Source organism: Salvelinus alpinus, chromosome 30, assembly GCF_045679555.1.
Source record: "Salvelinus alpinus chromosome 30, SLU_Salpinus.1, whole genome shotgun sequence".
NCBI classification, from domain to species: Eukaryota; Metazoa; Chordata; class Actinopteri; order Salmoniformes; family Salmonidae; genus Salvelinus; species Salvelinus alpinus.
In genome coordinates this window covers 4,082,889-4,103,978 of record NC_092115.1, presented here as the reverse complement: position 1 = coordinate 4,103,978, position 21,090 = coordinate 4,082,889, and the positions used below count along the sequence as shown (strand labels likewise).

The following is a 21,090-nucleotide window of genomic DNA, read 5'->3' as shown; positions in this document are numbered from 1 at the left end:
ACTATAAGCTCTGTCGTAAACATTTGGACCAGTGTGGTGGCATATTTCTGCTTTACCAAATGAGGAGAGTTACAAACTACACACCAGTCAGAGTTATACTTAAACTACATCTTTAATAATAAGAGCTTTGCAATAGCCTTTGACTTTCAATGATGGGCTATCTCTAATGAACCATAGAAAAGTGACTACAGAAAATTACAAAGATATTTTATAGCCAAGATACACCCCTCTCAACCTACACGACGAACCACAGATCTTAGGAACTCTTCACAAAGGGACTTTTTCTTGAGAAAGGAGTATCCCTTAACCAGATAACATTCGCTATAAATTATCGTTCAGTTTGGTCCCTCAGACGAGGTTATAATCTCGTTCCTGGTACTCCATAGCACAGAACCATTAGCTCATGTTCTCTAGAATGCTCTTTAGGTTTTATCACCCAAAGACATCGTAAATCTCCTCTGTCAGTGTTATCTCATAGAGGCCCATCCTCAGTGGAAAACACACACACACACAGTACTCTATTCTGTTCGAATGTAACAACTATTATAATGTAATACAAGCATTATAACATCATTTTACAAGCATTATACTATCATCTTGCAATTGTCCACGACACCAGCCAGCACCCCAATACCTAAGGTTGGCCGCTTTCTCTGCCCTGGGGTAAAATAACATCTTCCCCAGTGATTTACACTGATGTTCAGTTACTGCTATAAAGGGCCAGCTGTTGATTTTCACTATTTTCACTATTTTTGAGTGAGAACAAGCTTTTGGGACATGATTCCCCAAGCGACCTGTGAACCATTTTGAGTTAATAAATCCCCTTCTTTGAGTGCTGCCCTGTCTGTCTCTTGGTTTTGCACTACCACATGTGACCCACTCCTCCACCTACAGAGTTGTTACCCCCACTCAGTAATCTCTCATGTCAGAAAACAATGGGATGCCATTACCCCCACTCCATAATCTCTCATGTCAGAAAACAATGGGAAGCCATTACCCCCACTCCATAATCTCTCATGTCAGAAAACAATGGGAAGCCATTACACCACTCTATAATCTCTCATGTCAGAAAACAATGGGAAGCCATTACCCCCACTCCATAATCTCTCATGTCAGAAAACAATGGGAAGCCATGACACCACTCAGTAATCTCTCATGTCAGAAAACAATGGGAAGCCATTACCCCCACTCCATAATCTCTCATGTCAGAAAACAATGGGAAGCCATGACACCACTCAGTAATCTCTCATGTCAGAAAACAATGGGAAGCCATTACCCCCACTCTATAATCTCTCATGTCAGAAAACAATGGGAAGCCATTACCCCCACTCTATAATCTCTCATGTCAGAAAACAATGGGAAGCCATTACCCCCACTCTATAATCTCTCATGTCAGAAAACAATGGGAAGCCATTACCCCCACTCTATAATCTCTCATGTCAGAAAACAATGGGAAGCCATTACCCCCACTCCATAATCTCTCATGTCAGAAAACAATGGGAAGCCATGACACCACTCAGTAATCTCTCATGTCAGAAAACAATGGGAAGCCATTACCCCCACTCTATAATCTCTCATGTCAGAAAACAATGGGAAGCCATTACCCCCACTCTATAATCTCTCATGTCAGAAAACAATGGGAAGCCATTACCCCCACTCTATAATCTCTCATGTCAGAAAACAATGGGAAGCCATTACCCCCACTCTATAATCTCTCATGTCAGAAAACAATGGGAAGCCATTACCCCCACTCCATAATCTCTCATGTCAGAAAACAATGGGAAGCCATTACCCCCACTCTATAATCTCTCATGTCAGAAAACAATGGGAAGCCATTACACCACTCAGTAATCTCTCATGTCAGAAAACAATGGGAAGCCATTACCCCCACTCTATAATCTCTCATGTCAGAAAACAATGGGAAGCCATTACCCCCACTCCATAATCTCTCATGTCAGAAAACAATGGGAAGCCATTACCCCCACTCTATAATCTCTCATGTCAGAAAACAATGGGAAGCCATTACACCACTCAGTAATCTCTCATGCACAAACTCTACGTAACATACTATAAATGTAGCATCTGACGCAATTATTCCAGATTTTAGTTCTGGGTTTCTGACATTACCCACCTTTCTTATTGACGTAAGAGTAGAAATATATTGTACATTAGCTAATGTCACTCCATACAAAGCAATGTGTACGTTTATGTTTACAGTCTCTGAAGAAGTTGAGCCATGCCAACGTAGTGAAGCTGAAGGAGGTGATCCGGGAGAATGACCACCTCTACTTTGTCTTTGAGTACATGAAGGAAAACCTCTACCAGCTGATGAAGGACCGGTAGGATCAATCACTCATCAATATTATGATGCAAGACAGGTAGGATCAATCACTCATCAATATTATGATGCAAGACAGGTAGGATCAATCACTCATCAATATTATGATGCAAGACAAGTAGGATCAATCACTCATCAATATTATGATGCAAGACAGGTAGGATCAATCACTCATCAATATTATGATGCAAGACAGGTAGGATCAATCACTCATCAATATTATGATGCAAGACAGGTAGGATCAATCACTCATCAATATTATGATGCAAGATATCAATAGAATAATGAGAAAGAATGAAAGATGGAAGAATTAAACATTTTAATTGTAGTTTGTTATTAGTTATTTATATTATTATATTTACTAGTTATTTTCAGGAAATTGTAGTCTGTTACTAATTGGACAGTTCAGATGGATGCAAATGTCTCTATAGCTGTTGAAATGAGACCCTTTATCTGTGAACGTTCCTATGTATGTATGATCTGATTGAGTCGTCATATATTGAGTAAAGTTTTACTTACAAGGATTGTGATATGTGGTTGTCTTGCCAAGCTCGGTTAACCCAAATGCACTGACTGTATGTCGCTCTGGATGAGAGCATCTGCTAAATGACTCACTGACTGTATGTCGCTCTGGATGAGAGCATCTGCTAAATGACTCACTGACTGTAAGTCTCTCTGGATAAGAGCATCTGCTAAATGACTCACTGACTGTATGTCTCTCTGGATAAGAGCATCTGCTAAATGACTCACTGACTGTAAGTCTCTCTGGATAAGAGCATCTGCTAAATGACTCACTGACTGTAAGTCTCTCTGGATAAGAGCATCTGCTAAATGACTCACTGACTGTAAGTCTCTCTGGATAAGAGCATCTGCTAAATGACTCACTGACTGTAAGTCTCTCTGGATAAGAGCATCTGCTAAATGACTAACATGTGAATGTATTGATGTTCATCTTTCCAGACAGAGATTGTTCCCTGAGTCAGTGATCAGGAACGTGCTGTTTCAGATATTACAGGGACTCTCCTTTATCCATAAGCATGGTAGGTACCCCAGCCCAGCTAGAGACCTTCTTTATCCATAAACATGGTAGGTTCCCCAGCCCAGCTAGAGACCTCCTTTATCCATAAACATGGTAGGTTCCCCAGCCCAGCTAGAGACCTCCTTTATCCATAAACATGGTAGGTTCCCCAGCCCAACTAGAGACCTCCTTTATCCATAAACATGGTAGATTCCCCAGCTCAGCTAGAGACCTCCTTTATATATAAACATGGTAGGTTCCCCAGCCCAACTAGAGACCTCCTTTATCCATAAACATGGTAGGTTCCCCAGCCCAGCTAGAGACCTCTCACTGAAGGTACAAGAGACACTGAGACTGAATATTGTAGCGATCCTCGATAATCCACATTAAAATTCCCACCGAGTGGGTTAACCCTATTGGCGCGATGTGTAAGGAGTTTGCCTTTTCACTCCAGCGACCTGGGTTTGCGTCCCTGCCTCTCCGTTCGCTACAATATGATAACAATGCATAGCCTACTAGTAGTCGATTCTGAATGCTTGCACAACGCTGTCGTCACGTACAATATGATCCGCCTGTCAAAGTTGTCTTTCAAAGGAATGCTGTTAATAACTATTCAAGCAATAGACAATGTATTGGCTACACTCTTGGAGAGAAAGAAAGTTCCAACAAAGGGTTCTTTGAGGAGCGATCGGGTTCTATGGAACTATTTTTGGAAGACAAGTGTTCTTTGTAAAGCAAAGGGTTTAACATCCTAGGAATCATTTCTCTGGGAGAAAAGGGATCTTCTTATGATGATTTTGAGCATTATTGTTCACCTCCATGTTTAAACTTTAACATCAGTAGTTGAGTCATCTGATCAGTTTTTAAAAGAAAGGTGTGAGTGTTTTAAAGTGTACCTACATGGGAATATTTTGTTCATGTACAGTTGAAGTCGGAAGTTTACATACACCTTAGCCAAATATATTTAAACTCAGTTTTTCGCAATTCCTGACATTTAATCCTAGTAAAAATTCCCTATCTTAGGTCAGTTAGTATCACCACTTTATTTTAAGAATGTGAATTGTCAGAATAATAGTAGAGAGAATGATTTGTTTCAGCTTTTAATTTCTTTTATCACAGTCCCAGTGGGTCAGAACTCTACATACACTCAATTAGTATTTGGTAGCATTGTCTTTTTAAAATTGTTTAACTTGGGTCAAATATTTTGGGTAGCCTTCCACAAGCTTCCCACAATAAGTTGGGTGAACTTTAGCCCATTCCTTCTGACAGAGCTGGTGTAACTGAGTCAGGTTTGTAGGCCTCCTTGCTCGCACACGCTTTTTCAGTTCTGCCCACAAATTTTCTATAGGATTGAGGTCAGGGCTTTGTGATGGCCACTCCAATACCTTGACTTTGTTGTCCTTAAGCCATTTTGCCACAACTTTGGAAGTATGCTTGGGGTCATTGGCCCATTTGTGACCAAGCTTTAACTTCCTGCCTGATATCTTGAGATGTTGCTTCAATATATCCACATAATTTTCCTCCCTCATGATGCCATCTATTTTGTGAAGTGCACTAGTCTCTCCTGCAGCAAAGCACCCGCACAACATGATGCTGCCACCCCCGTGCTTCACGGTTGGGATGGTGTTCTTCGGCTTGCAAGCGTCACCCTTTTTCCCCAAAAAATAACAATGGTCATTATGGTCAAACAGTTCTATTTTTGTTCAAACCAGAGGACATTTCTCCAAAAAGTACGATCTTTGTCCCTATGTGCAGTTGCAAACCGTAGTCTGGCTTTTTTATGGCAGTTTTGTAACAGTGGCTTCTTCCTTGCTGAGCGGCCTTTCAGGTTATGTCGATATAGGACTCGTTTTACTGTGGATATAGATACTTTTGTACGTGTTTCCTCCAGCATCTTCACAGGGTCCTTTGCTGTTGTTTGCACTTGTGATTTGCACTTTTCGCACCAAAGTACGTTCATCTCTAGGAGACAGAACGCGTCTCCTTCCTGAGCGGTATGACGCCTGCGTGGTCCCATGGTGTTTATACTTGCGTATTATTGTTTGTACAGATGAACGTGGCACCTTCAGGCGTTTGGAAATTGCTCCCAAGGATGAACCAGACTTGTGGTGGTCTACTTTTTTTTCTGAGATCTTGGCTGATTTCTTTTGATTTCCCCATGATGTCAAGCGAACCGACTTGCCAAAACTATAGTTTGTTAACAATAAATTTGTGGAGTGGTTGAAAAACGAGTTTTAATGACTCCTAATGACAACCTAAGTGTATGTAAACTTCCGACTTCAACTGTATCTGCTATTCCCTTAATTATTTCACATAGTTGATATCTTTGCCATGATTTATATATTTCAAATTAGTATTTTTTTTTGTGATTTTGTTGTTGCAGAGAGTAGGAGATTAGAATGGCGTATGAGTGAACCAGTAGTGTATTTTATGGTACACAGCAAATTGGGAAAAGAACCACAGTGTCAGTGTTCATAACCAGAGTTGAGTGTGATTGTCATTTTGACTCTGTGGAGGGTTAATAAAACACTGAAAACCCACGCAAATCATTATCATATTTCCCAGCATGATCTACTGCAGTTTGATTTTCAGAATTGTTTGTTTCAATATCTGTGTTTTCGCATGTCATGTGAGGTACATTGATTGGTTGATTAATGTTATGCTACACAAAGATAAAAAGCATTGTTTCCCTAAACAAATCAAAACTGTTAGTAGTTGGACTTATTGCACCCGTTACTGAGATGGTTGTTCCACATTAGATGATTTAGGACAGGTAGACTCATTGGTGAATCTTACGTACCCTGGCAGTCATTCTGAATGCAATTGTTGGATATCCTCACTGTTTGGATTCCAATAGGAATTACACATCACTTTGCAAGCCAGCATAATGTGACTTGCAGGCCTGATGTGGCCTGTAAACCAGGAGTTTCCTAACACCACTGTGTGTAGGGTATAACTAGGCCCTCAACGAAAGGCCTTGTGATAGATGTAATGTATTGTCATAAAGAGTTATCCTTTACATTGTAAGGTTGGTTGAACCATTCATATAGCGTTCTAGGAAGAACCCTTCAAATATAAAAGGGTAGAACCATTTAAGTAGAACCATTTACAGGGGTTTCTATGGAGAACCCTACATAGAGGGTTCCCGTAGCACCAAAAGGGTTCCCGTATGCAGACAAACCAAAGAACCCTATATGTTTCTACTTAGCACCTTTTGTAGTGTAGCTACATGTACTGACTTGAGATATGGGCTAGATATGGTATGGGTATGGGTATGGGCTAGATATGGGCTGGGTATGGGCTAGATATGGGCTGGGTATGGGCTAGATATGGGCTGGGCATAGGCTAGATATGGGCTGGGCATAGGCTAGATATGGGCTGGGCATAGGCTAGATATGGGTTGGGCATAGGCTAGATATGGGCTGGGCATAGGCTAGATATGGGCTGGGAATAGGCTAGATATGGGCTGGGTATGGGCTAGATATGGGCTGGGCATAGGCTAGATATGGGCTGGGAATAGGCTAGATATGGGTTGGGCATAGGCTAGATATGGGCTGGGCAGAGGCTAGATATGGGTTGGGCATAGGCTAGATATGGCATGGGCTAGATATGGGCTGGGTATGGGCTGGGTATGGGCATGGTATGGGCTAGATATGGGTATGGTATGGGTATGGGCTAGATATGGTATGGGCATGGTATGGGTATGGGTATGGGCTGGATATGGGCATAGGCTAGATATGGGCATGGTATGGGCTAGATATGGGTATGGGCTCGATATGGGCATAGGCTAGATATGGGCTGGGTATGGGCTAGATATGGCCATGGGCATGGTATGGGTATGGGCTAGATATGGATATGGGCTAGATATGAGCATGGTATGGGCTAGATATGGGTATGGGCTAGATATGAGCATGGTATTGGTATGGGCTAGATATGGGTATGGTATGGGCTAGATATGGGTATGGGCTAGATATGAGCATGGTATTGGTATGGGCTAGATATGAGCATGGTATGGGCTAGATATGGGTATGGGCTAGATATGGGCATAGTATTGGTATGGGCTAGATATGGGTATGGTATGGGCTAGATATGGGTATGGGCTAGATATGAGCATGGTATTGGTATGGGCTAGATATGAGCATGGTATGGGCTAGATATTGGTATGGGCTAGATATGGGTATGGTATGGGCTAGATATGGGTATGGGCTAGATATGGGCTAGATATGAGCATGGTATGGGCTAGATATGGGTATGGGCTAGATATGGGCTAGATATGGGCATAGTATTGGTATGGGCTAGATATGGGTATGGGCTAGATATGGGTATGGGCTAGATATGGGCTAGATATGGGCATAGTATTGGTATGGGCTAGATATGGGTATGGGCTAGATATGGGGATGGTATGGGCTAGATATGGGCTTGGTATAGATATGGGTCCTGGTATGGGCTAGATATTGGCTGGGTATGGGCTTGGGCTGGGTATGGGCTTGGGCTGGGTATGGGCATGGTTTGGGCATTGTATGGATATGGGCTAGATATGGGTATGGGTATGGTATGGTTATGGGCTTGGTATGGATATGGGCTAGATATGGGTCCTGGTATAGGCTAGATATGGGCATGGTGTGAGTATGGTTATGGGCTTGGTATGGATATGGGTCATGTTATAGACTAGATATGGGCTTGGTATGGGCTAGATATGGGCATGGTATGTGTTTGGGCTGGATATGGGCGTGGTATGGGTATGGGCTAGATATGGGCGTGGTATGTGTATGGGCATGGTATGGGCATGGTATGGGTATGGGTATGGGCATGGTATGGGCTAGATATGGGTATGGGCTAGATATGGTCGTGGTATGGGTATGGGCTAGATATGGGTATGGGCTAGATATGGGTATGGTATGTGTATGGGCATGGTATGGTATGGGCTGATATGGGCTTCTCTTTGAGGAATATAAGAGAAGTCCACAAAATAAATCATTCAGTAGACATTCATTACGGCTTTAGACTAGGTTCAGTACACATCACTGCATTCTGTATCAGAAGGGAGGCTGGCCCTCAAGTCTCATAGATCAATGCACTGCTCTCTGTTTATAAAGCCCTCTTGTGCAAACTTCCGCCATACTTCACTTCATTGTTAAATTACAGACATACGAGTCACCAGACCCACAGGGATGACTAACTCTGGACGTCCCTTTAATCTCCACTGAGTTAGCTACATCTGCTGTGAGTGTTTCAGCACCGTATATGGTGCCCCCAGGGCAGTTCAAGTTGTTGATGGAGGACCTCTGTGTTGAGAAATGGGATTATTCTTAAATTGCTTGTAGTATTGTGCATTTTTATAAGTTGTGTTCGTTCATGCATGGCTCACTTGGAAAAATAAGCCTTAAACTCAATGGGAATAAAATAAAGGTTAAATGAAATAAATATGACTACTCCACTGTTGATGATAACGTCCACCAGGCCAGGGATGACTCCGTTTCTCTTGTACCTTTTGGGGATGGAGAGGTGTGAGTGATACCATGCCCAAGCCTAAATGCACAGGTAGTTGTCTATGATGATATCATATCAGGACAGCAGACTATATTCAAGGTTTTCACGGTTTTCACGAGCACCTCATGTTTCTCTTAATTCAATCAATCAGTCATGCCCGTGGCTGTTGGTATCACTCTCCGTCGAAGGACACGGTTGTCTCTGCGTTCTTTTCCTCATCTACAAAATAGCTTCCAATACTCTACTCAGCAAACTGGATGCAGTTTATCACAGTGCCATTCGTTTTGTTACTAAAGCACCTTATACAACCCACCACTGCGACCTGTATGCCCTAGTCGGCTGGCCCTCGCTACATGTTCGTCGTCAGACCCACTGGCTCCAGGTCATCTACAAGGCTATGCTAGGTAAAGTGCCGCCTTATCTCAGTTCACTGGTCACGATGGCTACACTCACCCGCAACACGCGCTCCAGCAGGTGTATCTCACTGATCATCCCTAAAGCCAAAACCTCATTTGGACGCCTTTCCTTCCAGTTCTCTGCTGCCTGCGACTGGAACGAATTGCAAAAATCTCTGAAGTTGGAGACCTTTATCTCCCTCAACAACTTTAAAAATCTGCTATCCGAGCAGCTAACCGATCGCTGCAGCTGTACATAGTCCATCTGTAAACTACCCACCCAATTTACCTACCTCACCCCCCATACTGCTTTTATTTATTTACTTTTCTGCTCTTTTGCACACCAGTATCTCTTCTTGCACATGATCATCTGATGATTTATCACTCCAGTGTTAATCTGCTAAATTGTAATTATTCGATTTATTGCCTACCTCATGCCTTTTGCACACATTGTATATAGATTCTCTTTTTTTTTCTACCATGTTATTGACTTGTTTATTGTTTACTCCATGTGTAACTCTGTGTTGTCTGTTCACACTGCTATGCTTTATCTTGGCCAGGTCGCAGTTGCAAATGAGAACTTGTTCTCAACTAGCCTACCTGGTTAAATAAAGGTGAAATAAAAAAATGTAAAATCTGTCTCTCCTCTTCTTTTCTCTCCACTTCTTTTCTATCCACTTCTTTTCTCTCCTCTTCTTTTCTCTCCTCTTCTTTTCTCTCCTCTTCTTTTCTCTCCTCTTCTTTTCTCTCCTCTTCTTTTCTCTCCTCTTCTTTTCTCTCTTCTTTTCTCTCCTCTTCTTTTCTCTCCTCTTCTTTTCTCTCCTCTTCTTTTCTCTCCTCTTCTTTTCTCTCCTCTTCTTTTCTCTCCTCTTCTTTTCTCTCCTTCCTCCTCTCCGTTGCCAGAGAAGACAGGATGTTTTCTGAGAATTAAATAAGAAACATTCTTTTCCAAGTTCTGACTGGCTTAGCGTTTGTACATAAACATGGTAAGAGTCTTCTTCTCTCTTATTTTCCCGCCTGTCACTTTAAAGTTTGTCTTTAGTGGGTTGTAGAGTCTTTATGATCTTGAGATAATTGAACAGGACCTCTGATTATCCCCCTTTTACCCTGAAGTGTGCACTTGTTCGTTCACTCCATTTCAAGGCATTGGATTCGTGTAAGAAAATGTGCACACTTTTGATAGAATGGGAAGAAACTGAATTGGGAAACAGTGATTGATATTCAACAATTCCCTCTCATCAAATGCACTTATGATAAAAGTGTGTCAATAGGTTCTGTTTCCCCAGGTTACTGCCCCCGTGACATTAAAACAGAGAACCTGCTCTGTCTCCCCAGGTTACTGCCCCCGTGACATTAAAACAGAGAACCTGCTCCGTCTCCCCAGGTTACTGCCCCCATGACATTAAAACAGACAACCTGCTCCGTCTCCCCAGGTTACTGCCCCCGTGACATTAAAACAGAGAACCTGCTCCGTCTCCCCAGGTTACTGCCCCCATGACATTAAAACAGACAACCTGCTCCGTCTCCCCAGGTTACTGCCCCCGTGACATTAAAACAGACAACCTGCTCCGTCTCCCCAGGTTACTGCCCCCGTGACATTAAAACAGACAACCTGCTCCGTCTCCCCAGGTTACTGCCCCCGTGACATTAAAACAGACAACCTGCTCCGTCTCCCCAGGTTACTGCCCCCGTGACATTAAAACAGACAACCTGCTCCGTCTCCCCAGGTTACTGCCACGTGACATTAAGACAGACAACCTGCTCCGTCTCCCCAGGTTACTGCCCCCGTGACATTAAAACAGACAACCTGCTCCGTCTCCCCAGGTTACTGCCCCCGTGACATTAAAACAGACAACCTGCTCCGTCTCCCCAGGTTACTGCCCCCGTGACATTAAAACAGACAACCTGCTCCGTCTCCCCAGGTTACTGCCCCCGTGACATTAAAACAGACAACCTGCTCCGTCTCCCCAGGTTACTGCCCCCGTGACATTAAAACAGAGAACCTGCTCCGTCTCCCCAGGTTACTGCCCCCGTGACATTAAAACAGACAACCTGCTCCGTCTCCCCAGGTTACTTCCACCGTGACATTAAACCAGAGAATCTGCTCTGTATGGGTCCAGAGTTGGTGAAGATAGCTGACTTTGGGTTGGCCAGAGAGATACGCTCCCAGCCTCCCTACACTGAATACGTCTCAACTAGATGGTAAGATGTTTGATTTGCACACCAGTCAAAAGTTTGGACACACCTACTCATTCAAGGGTTTTTCTTTCGTTTTTACTTTTTTCTACGTTGTAGAATAATAGTGAAGACATCAACTATGAAACAACACATATGGAATCATGTAGTAAGCAAATGAGTTTCGTCATAGCGCTTGATGGTTTTTGTGTGCAAAACTGTCATCAAGGCAAAGGGTGGCTACTTTGAAGAATCTCAAATACATAAAATATATTTTGATTTGTTTAACACTTTTTTGGTTACTACATGATTCCATATGTGTTATTTCATAGTTTTGATGTCTTCACTATTATTCTACAATGTAGAACATAGTAAAATTAATAAAAACCCTGGAATGAGTAGGTGTATCCAAACATTTGACTGGTACTGTATAGCACGTACTGTAACAGTGGGTTCTGAGTTGTCAGCTAGGTCAGTGTGTTTCTGGTGAATTTTCCCCCTCTTTTTAAAAAAAATTTAAAATTTATTTTTGTATCATAATTATAAAGATAAATAAAATACAATAAGAAGATCACATGAGAAACAAAACAACATCAAATAGCAGCAGAGATGATTTCAGAGCTTGTGCTGTTAGTACAGATACACATGGTGAACCTCTGACCTTCCAGTGGTTTTGACCTTCAAGTGGTTTTGACCTTCCAGTGGTTTACTTAGTGAGTTTAAAGCCTGGCTGACATTGGCAGACCTCTGCAGCACGTGAGGAGGGGCTGAACCTACGTGGTCTACACTGTTGTCTGTCTGTAAAGCCGTTGTAACATGCTTTGGTAATTTCACCTGGCATGTGATTTAGAGCTCAGGGATTAAATGATTTCTGACTCATCACAGGTTAATCCCTTCAGAAGACACAGGACAGGAATAACAACTCTGTGTGTGTGTGTGTGTGTGTGTGTGTGTGTGTGTGTGTGTGTGTGTGTGTGTGTGTGTGTGTGTGTGTGTGTGTGTGTGTGTGTGTGTGTGTGTGTGCATACAGTGCAGTATTCAGACCCCTCGACTTTTTCAACATTTTGTTACGTTACAGCCTTATTCTAAAATGTATTAAATACATTTTTCCTCTCCTCAATCTACACACAATACCACATAATGACAAAGCAAAAACAGTTACAAAAATAATAATTCAAGTCCGGGCTCTGGCTGGGCCACTCAGGGACATTCAGAGACCCGAAGCCACTCCTGCGTTTTCTTGGCTGTGTGCTTAGGGTCGTTGTCTTGTTGGAAGGTGAACCTTCACCCCAGTCGAGGTCCTGAGCGCTCTGGAGCAGGTTTTCATCAAGGATCTCTGTACTTTGCTCCGTTCATCTTTCCCTCGATCCTGACTAGTCTCCCAGTCCCTGCTGCTGAAAAACATCCCCACAACATGATGCTGCCACCACCATGCTTCACCGTAGGGATGGTGCCATATTTCCTCCAGACGTGACACTTGGCATTCAGGCCAAAGAGTTCAACCTTGGTTTCATCAGACCAGAGAATCTTGTTTCTCATGGTCTGAGAGTCCTTTTGGTGCCTATTGGCAAACTCCAAGCGGGCTGTCATGTGCCTTTTACTGAGGAGTGGCTTCCGTCTGGCCACTCTACCATAAAGGCCTGATTGGTGGAGTGCTGCACAGATGGTTGTCCTTCTGGAAGGTTCTCCCATCTCCACAGAGGAACTCTGGAGCTCTGTCAGAGTGACCATCAGGTTCTTGGTCACCTCCCAGAACAAGGCCCTTCTCCCCCAATTGCTCAGTTTGGCCGGGCGGCCAGCTCTAGGAAGAGTCTTGGTGGTTCCAAACTTCTTCAATTTAAGAATGATGGAGGCCACTGTGTTCTTGGGGACCATCAATGCTGCAGAAATGTTTTGGTACCCTTCCCCAGATCTGTGCCTTGACACAATCCTGTCTCGGAGCTCTACAGACAATTCTTTTGACCTGATGTCTTGGTTTTTGCTCTGACATGCACTGTCAACTGTGGGATCTTATATAGACAGGTGTGTGCCTTTCCAAATCATGTCCTATCAATTGAATTTACCACAGGTGGACTCCAATCAAGTTGTAGAAACATCTCAAGGACGATCAATGGAAACAGGATGCACCTGAGCTCAATTTCGAATCTCATAGCAAAGGGTCTGAATACTTATGTAAATAAGGTATTTCAGTTTTTTATTTGTAATACATTTGCGAACAATTCTAAAAACCTGTTTTCGCTATGTCATTATCAGGTATTGTGTGTAGATTAATGAAGATTTGTATTTATTTAATACATGTTAGAATAAGGCTGTATCGTAACAAAATGTGGAAAAAGTGAAGGGGTCTGAATACTTTCCGAATGCACAGAATGCAAGCGTGCATGTGTGTGTGTCTGTATATGCATGCGAGTGTGTGTTATAGTCTGACAGATCCTCCTGTCTCCTCCCGTCCCCAGGTACCGAGCCCCTGAGGTTCTCCTGAGGTCCCAGTCCTATAGCTCTCCTATAGACATCTGGGCAGTGGGCTGCATCATGGCAGAGCTCTACACACTCAGACCTCTGTTCCCTGGAAACAGCGAGGTGGACGAGATCTTCAAGATCTGCCAGGTGCTGGGCACCATGAAGAAGGTGGGCAAGAATATTCATTCACACACACACACACACACACACACACACACACACACACACACACACACACACACACACACACACACACACACACACACACACACACACACACACACACACACACACACACACTTGCTGAAGAGAGTCAGTGGTCGATGTCTATTTCATTATCATGGCTTTCTATACATGTGTGTGTGTGTGAAACTCACTCACTCACCCCCTTATGTTGTTGTTACTGTTACTGCTGTTGTTGATGTTACTGATGTTGTTGATGTTACTGATGTTGTTGATGTTGCTGCTGTTGTTGATGTTACTGATGTTGTTGCTGCTGTTGTTGATGTTGTTGATGTTGCTGCTGTTGTTGATGTTACTGATGTTGTTGCTGCTGTTGTTGATGTTACTGATGTTGTTGATGTTACTGATGTTGTTACTGCTGTTGTTGATGTTACTGATGTTGTTACTGCTGTTGTTGATGTTACTGATGTTGTTGATGTTACTGCTGTTGTTGATGTTACTGATGTTGTTGCTGCTGTTGTTGATGTTACTGATGTTGTTGATGTTACTGATGTTGTTGATGTTACTGATGTTGTTGATGTTACTGATGTTGTTGCTGCTGTTGTTGATGTTACTGATGTTGTTGCTGCTGTTGTTGATGTTACTGATGTTGTTGCTGATGTTGTTGATGTTACTGATGTTGTTGATGTTACTGATGTTGTTGCTGTTGTTGTTGATGTTACTGATGTTGTTGATGTTACTGATGTTGTTGCTGCTGTTGTTGATGTTACTGATGTTGTTGATGTTACTGATGTTGTTGCTGCTGTTGTTGATGTTACTGATGTTGTTGATGTTACTGATGTTGTTGATGTTACTGATGTTGTTGATGTTACTGATGTTGTTGCTGCTGTTGTTGATGTTACTGATGTTGTTGATGTTGCTGCTGTTGTTGATGTTACTGATGTTGTTGATGTTACTGATGTTGTTGATGTTACTGATGTTGTTGATGTTGCTGATGTTGTTGCTGCTGTTGTTGATGTTACTGATGTTGTTGCTGCTGTTGTTGATGTTACTGATGTTGTTGCTGATGTTGTTGATGTTACTGATGTTGTTGCTGCTGTTGTTGATGTTACTGATGTTGTTGCTGCTGTTGTTGATGTTACTGCTGTTGTTGATGTTACTGATGTTGTTGATGTTACTGATGTTGTTGATGTTACTGATGTTGTTGCTGCTGTTGTTGATGTTACTGATGTTGTTGCTGCTGTTGTTGATGTTACTGATGTTGTTGCTGCTGTTGTTGATGTTACTGATGTTGTTGATGTTACTGATGTTGTTGCTGCTGTTGTTGATGTTACTGCTGTTGTTGATGTTGCTGCTGTTGTTGATGTTACTGATGTTGTTACTGCTGTTGTTGATGTTACTGATGTTGTTGATGTTACTGATGTTGTTGCTGCTGTTGTTGATGTTACTGATGTTGTTGCTGCTGTTGTTGATGTTACTGATGTTGTTGCTGCTGTTGTTGATGTTACTGATGTTGTTGCTGCTGTTGTTGATGTTACTGCTGTTGTTGATGTTACTGATGTTGTTGATGTTACTGATGTTGTTACTGCTGTTGTTGATGTTACTGATGTTGTTACTGCTGTTGTTGATGTTACTGATGTTGTTGCTGCTGTTGTTGATGTTACTGATGTTGTTGATGTTACTGATGTTGTTGATGTTACTGATGCTGTTGATGTTACTGATGTTGTTACTGATGTTGTTGATGTTACTGATGTTGTTGATGTTACTGATGTTGTTGATGTTACTGATGTTGTTGCTGCTGTTGTTGATGTTACTGATGTTGTTGATGTTACTGATGTTGTTGATGTTACTGATGCTGTTGATGTTACTGATGTTGTTACTGATGTTGTTGATGTTACTGATGTTGTTGATGTTACTGATGTTGTTGATGTTACTGATGTTGTTGCTGCTGTTGTTGATGTTACTGATGTTGTTGATGTTACTGATGTTGTTGCTGCTGTTGTTGATGTTACTGATGTTGTTACTGCTGTTGTTGATGTTACTGCTGTTGTTGATGTTACTGATGTTGTTGCTGCTGTTGTTGATGTTACTGATGTTGTTGATGTTACTGATGTTGTTGCTGCTGTTGTTGATGTTACTGATGTTGTTGATGTTACTGATGTTGTTGCTGCTGTTGTTGATGTTACTGATGTTGTTACTGCTGTTGTTGATGTTACTGATGTTGTTGCTGCTGTTGTTGATGTTACTGATGTTGTTGCTGCTGTTGTTGATGTTACTGATGTTGTTACTGTTGTTGTTGATGTTACTGATGTTGTTGCTGCTGTTGTTGATGTTACTGATGTTGTTACTGCTGTTGTTGATGTTACTGCTGTTGTTGATGTTACTGATGTTGTTGCTGCTGTTGTTGATGTTACTGATGTTGTTACTGCTGTTGTTGATGTTACTGTTACTGTTGCTGCTGTTGCTGTTACAGTTACTGTTGCTGCTGTTACTGTTGCCTCTATTACTGTGTTGTTGCTGCTGTTGTTGATGGTAGTGTTGCTTTTACTGTTGCTGATGTTACTGTAGTTGCCTTTACTGTTGTTGTCGTTAATGTTACTGCTGTTACTGCTGTTACTGCGGTTACCGCTGTTACTATTTTGCTGTTGCTGCTGTTGCTGCTGTTGCTGCTGTTGTTACTGTTGCTGCTGTTACTGTTGCTGTTGCTGCTGTTACTGTTACTGCTGTTACTGTTACTGTTGTTACTGTTACTGTTGTTGCTGTTACTGTTGTTACTGTTACTGTTGCTGCTGTTACTGTTGTTACTGTTACTGTTGCTGCTGTTACTGTTGCTGTTGTTGATGTTACTGTTGCTGTTGTTACTGTTGTTACTGTTGCTGCTGTTACTGTTGCTGTTGTTGATGTTACTGTTGCTGTTGTTACTGTTACTGTTGCTGCTGTTACTGTTGTTACTGTTACTGTTGCTGCTGTTACTGTTGTTACTGTTACTGTTGCTGCTGTTACTGTTGTTACTGTTACTGTTGCTGCTGTTACTGTTGCTGTTGTTACTGTTGCTGTTGTTACTGTTACTGTTGCTGTTGTTACTGTTGTTACTGTTACTGTTGCTGTTACTGTTGTTACTGTTACTGTTGTTACTGTTACTGTTGTTACTGTTGTTACTGTTGTTACTGTTACTGTTGCTGTTGTTACTGTTACTGTTGTTGATGTTACTGTTGCTGCTGTTGCTGTTGTTACTGTTGCTGTTGTTACTGTTACTGTTTCTGCTGTTACTGTTGCTGTGATTCTATTAATTTTTTTACCCCAATTTCGTGGTGTCTAATTTTTAGTTAAGATCTTGTCTCATCGAGAGCCATGCGTTCTCTGAAACACAACCCTGCCAAGCCGCACTGCTTCTTGACCCTGAAGCCAGCCGCACTAGTGTGTCGGAGAAAACGCCGTCCAACTGACGATCAAAGTCAGCTTGCAGGTGCCCGGGCTGCCACAAGTAGTCGCTAGAGCACGATGAGACAAGGAAACTCCCCTAACCCGGACGATGCTGGGCCAATTGTGTGCCGCCTCATGGGTCTCCCGGTCACGGCCGGCTGCGACACAGCCTGGGATCGAACCCGAGGCTGTAGTAACGCCTCAGCACTGCAATGCAGTGCCTTAGACCGCTGCACCAATCGGGAGGCTCTGTTACTGTTTTTACTTGTTGTTGTTGCTTACTCAACTTTCTTTCTCCATCTTCCCACTATCAGACGGACTGGCCCGAGGGCTACAACCTAGCAGCCTCAATGAACTTCCGTTTCCCCCAGTGTGTCCCGACCAGCCTGCGCTTGCTGGTCCCCAACGCCTCCAATGAGGCCCTGGTTCTGATGAGGGACATGCTGCAGTGGGACCCCCAGAAGAGACCCACCGCCGTGCAGGTATACATGTTAACCCTAACCCCAGTAGAGACCCACCATCAATGAGGATTAATATGCTGATTACTCACTGTGTTCCAGGCTCTGAGGTACCTGTACTTCCAGGTGGGCCAGGCGTTGGGTCCTCCACCTCAGTACCTGGAGGAGCACAAAGCCCAGAGCAGGACCGCAGCAGCTCAGCAGGCCTCCTCTACAGAGCCCAAACCTCTCCCCCTCTGTAAGGCCAACCTCCAGACCATCTTAGAGACCCAGCCCCAGCCAACCCAGGGACAGGGCAGGGTCCACCACCACCAGCCCCTCCAGCAGATCCACCAGCCTCAGCACAACACAGACCATCACAGACACTCCAACACAGACTGTGACGGACACAGCCAGCACCAGTACCAGCCATCTCCACTCAGCCTGGTCAAACACACCCAGCCACAGGTTAGTGGTTTAGCCAGCCATCCCTACTCAGCCTGGTCAAACACACCCAGCCACAGGTTAGTGGTTTAGCCAGCCATCCCTACTCAGCCCGGTCAAACACACCCAGCCACAGGTTAGTGGTTTAGCCAGCCATCCCTACTCAGCCTGGTCAAACACACCCAGCCACAGGTTAGTGGTTTAGCCAGCCATCCCCCCTCAGCCTGGTGAAACACACCCAGCCACAGGTTAGTGGTGTAGCCAGCCATCTCCACTCAGTCTGGTCAAACAAACCCAGCCACAGGTTAGTGGTTTAGCCAGCCATCCCCCCTCAGCCTGGTCAAACACCCAGACACAGGTTCGTGGTTTAGCCAGCCATCTCCCCTCAGCCTGGTCAAACACCCAGACACAGGTTAGTGGTTTACCCAGCCATCCCCCCTCAGCCTGGTCAAACACCCAGACACAGGTTAGTGGTTTAGCCAGCCATCCCTACTCAGCCTGGTCAAACACACCCAGCCACAGGTTAGTGGTGTAGCCAGCCATCCCTACTCAGCCTGGTCAAATACCCAGCCACAGGTTAGTGGTTTAGCCAGCCATCCCTACTCAGCCTGGTCAAACATTATGGAGATTATGTGGAGATGACTGTGGCTGGGTATTTGTGGCTCTGGATAAGAGAGTCTGTTAAATGACTCACTACTGTAGTGGCTCTGGATAAGAGAGTCTGTTAAATGACTCACTACTGTAGTGGCTCTGGATAAGAGAGTCTGTTAAATGACTCACTACTGTAGTGTCTCTGGATAAGAGAGTCTGTTAAATGACTCACTACTGTAGTGGCTCTGGATCAGAGAGTCTGCTAAATGACTCACTGCTGTAAGTGGCTCTGGATAAGAGAGTCTGCTAAATGACTCACTACTGTAGTGTCTCTGGATAAGAGAGTCTGTTAAATGACTCACTACTGTAGTGGCTCTGGATAAGAGAGTCTGTTAAATGACTCACTACTGTAGTGGCTCTGGATCAGAGAGTCTGTTAAATGTAGTGGCTCTGGATAAGAGAGGACTTCAATGGGATAGTACTGTATTGTATACAATAGGCTGGGATATTTTATTTAACCTTTATTTAACTACAAATCCCTATTGTCAATGATGGCCTAGGAACAGTGGGTTAACTGCCTTGTTCAGGGGCAGAACGACAGATTTTTACCTTGTCAGCTCGGGGATTTGATCTAGCAACCTTTCGGTTACTAGTCCAACGCTCTAACCACTAGGCTACCTGCCTCCCCTACACTCTAACCACTAGGCTACCTGCCTCCCCTACACTCTAACCACTAGGCTACCTGCCTCCCCTACACTCTAACCACTAGACTACCTGCCGTCCCTACACTCTAACCACTAGGCTACCTGCCGCCCCCTCACTCTAACCACTAGACTACCTGCCGCCCCTACACTCTAACCACTAGGCTACCTGCCGCCCCTACACTCTAACCATTAGGCTACCTGCCTCCCCTACACTCTAACCACTAGGCTACCTGCCGCCCCTCCACTCTAACCACTAGGCTACCTGCCACCCCTCCACTCTAACCACTAGGCTACCTGCCACCCCTCCACTCTAACCACTAGGCTACCTGCCTCTAACCACTAGGCTACCTGCCTCCCCTCCACTCTAACCACTAGGCTACCTGCCACCCCTCCACTCTAACCACTAGGCTACCTGCCACCCCTCCACTCTAACCACTAGGCTACCTGCCTCTAACCACTAGGCTACCTGCCGTCTCTACACTCTAACCACTAGGCTACCTGCCTCCCCTACACTCTAACCACTAGGCTACCTGCCGCCCCTCCCCTCTAACCACTAGGCTACCTGCCGCCCCTACACTCTAACCACTAGGCTACCTGCCGCCCCCTCACTCTAACCACTAGGCTACCTGCCACCCCTACACTCTAACCACTAGCCTACCTGCCGCCCCTACACTCTAACCACTAGGGTACCTGCCGCCCCTACACTCTAACCACTAGGCTACCTGCCACCCCTACACTCTAACCACTAGGCTACCTGCCGCCCCCTCACTCTAACCACTAGGCTACCTGCCACCCCTCCACTCTAACCACTAGGCTACCTGCCACCCCTCCACTCTAACCACTAGGCTACCTGCCGCCCCCTCACTCTAACCACTAGGCTACCTGCCGCCCCTCCACTCTAACCACCAGGCTACCTGCCGCCCCTACACTCTAACCACTAGGCTACCTGCCGCCCCTACACTCTAACCACTAGGCTACCTGCCTCCCCTACACTCTAACCACTAGGCTACCTGCCGCCCCTCCACTCTAACCACTAGGCTACCTGCCACCTCTCCACTCTAACCACTAGGCTACCTGCCGCCCTCTCACTCTAACCACTAGGCTACCTGCCACCCCTCCCCTCTAACCACTAGGCTACCTGCCACCCCTACACTCTAACCACTAGGCTACCTGCCGTCTCTACACTCTAACCACTAGGCTACCTGCTGCCCCTACACTCTAACCACTAGGCTACCTGCCACCCCTCCACTCTAACCACTAGGCTACCTGCCACCCCTCCACTCTAACCACTAGGCTACCTGCCTCTAACCACTAGGCTACCTGCCGCCCCTACACTCTAACCACTAGGCTACCTGCCGCCCTCTCACTCTAACCACTAGGCTACCTGCCACCCCTCCCCTCTAACCACTAGGCTACCTGCCGCCCCTACACT

General features: G+C 44.4%; 1 pseudogene; it reads left to right on the top strand.

Annotated features, from left to right (window-relative positions):
* Positions 1 to 21,090, top strand: part of LOC139560058 (serine/threonine-protein kinase MAK-like) — an 83,333-nt pseudogene that overhangs the window by 17,361 nt on the left and 44,882 nt on the right.